This window comes from Fukomys damarensis, unplaced genomic scaffold, assembly GCF_012274545.1.
Source record: "Fukomys damarensis isolate Sample0158 unplaced genomic scaffold, DMR_v1.0_HiC HiC_scaffold_35, whole genome shotgun sequence".
Taxonomy (NCBI): domain Eukaryota; kingdom Metazoa; phylum Chordata; class Mammalia; order Rodentia; family Bathyergidae; genus Fukomys; species Fukomys damarensis.
Genome location: NW_022900947.1, coordinates 42,912,098 through 42,913,539, shown reverse-complemented (window position 1 = coordinate 42,913,539; position 1,442 = coordinate 42,912,098).

The following is a 1,442-nucleotide window of genomic DNA, read 5'->3' as shown; positions in this document are numbered from 1 at the left end:
AGGGAAACAAGTATAATGTACAGTTTTAGGAGATTAGTGGTACTGAGTCCGCCTCTGGCATGGTTCATTCTTTTCCTCTGCAATTCCATGAGGTGCATGCTCTGTGTCAGTGCCCTGTAGGTCCAGAATGAGGGACTGGATGGGACGTCTAGTGGTCACCTGGCTGGAGCATCCAGGTGGCATCGTTCACGTCTGGAGCCTTGTCCAGCCATGTCTGGGGGGTTGGGATCTCTCTCTGTCTGAGTTCTTGTTCCATGTCTATTTAGTAGAATAGCCTGGCTTCTTCCATTTCTGTGGAGGTGTTCTAAAAGTTCAAAAGTAGAGCTGGATGTGGTGGCATATGCCTGTAACCCCAGCACTCTGGGAGGCCAAGGCAGGAGGAATGCAAGTTTGAACCCAGCCTAGGCAACTTAGCAGACTTAGAGAGACCTTGTTTCAAAATTTAAAAATTTCAAAAGGGACTGGCTCAATCCCAGAAGAGGAAGGAAGGGAGGGAGGAAAGGAGAAAGACAGAGAGAGAGAGAGAGAAAGAGAGAGAGAGAGAACTGAGTACCAAACTGCAACCCCAAACCATTTATTTATGGCAAAGCGCAAACACTGCAATTAAATCTGAATAGGGAGGTAACATGTGTGCCAATTATTCCTTACTTTTAGTAAAGCTATATCTTGTATTGATGTATTGATGCACAAACAGTAGCTCATGAGAGATCAGACACAGATCCTGGAAAGAGCTGGAGGACTGTCATCCTGAATTAAAGAGAATGATAAAGTAACCCAGATTGGGTTTGCTGCTCGATTATGACCCTATAACATGCTAAGTTACCTGAGCCTCTTTGGAAGGTGCTCGCCCAGAGGGCAGGGATGGACCAAGTCTGCTGTCACCAAGCCTGAATAGGGCAGATCCCAGGACATGAAATGAGGCTGATGGAAGGAGGCCTTGCTCTGGCATGAGTGAGCAATGCCTTCCTCTATTTGGGTTTGAACTTGTAGGGGAGAAGACTCACCCAGAGGTTCACACCTGGGGCCTGGGGAGACAGGAATTTTAGTGGCCCCAAGCCTAGCCACAGGGTTCCACTCCAGGGGAGTCCTGGCCTGCAGCTCCAGCCTGTGTGGTGGTTCCCTTGTGTGAACCCCCAGCTCCAAAATCCCTTCGTGGGCCTCCAGACTGGCTTCCAATGAACTCCATGGGAAGGAGGGGGTGTGCCTGGTTTGAAAGGAGCAGCAACCTGCAGGCAGGTGCCTTGGGAACCTGTAGGGAGGGGCATGGGTGGGCGCAGGCGGTGCAGGGTGGATTTAAATTACTGGTAGCCTCTGAAGATGCAAGGGACCATGGGGATGGGATTTAGAAGCACGGAAGCATTTTCCAGGAATTTCCAGGGACAGATGGAGCTAGTCCAGGGCTTAAACTGATGTAATTCGGCCATGAGAAGGAAACATAGCCT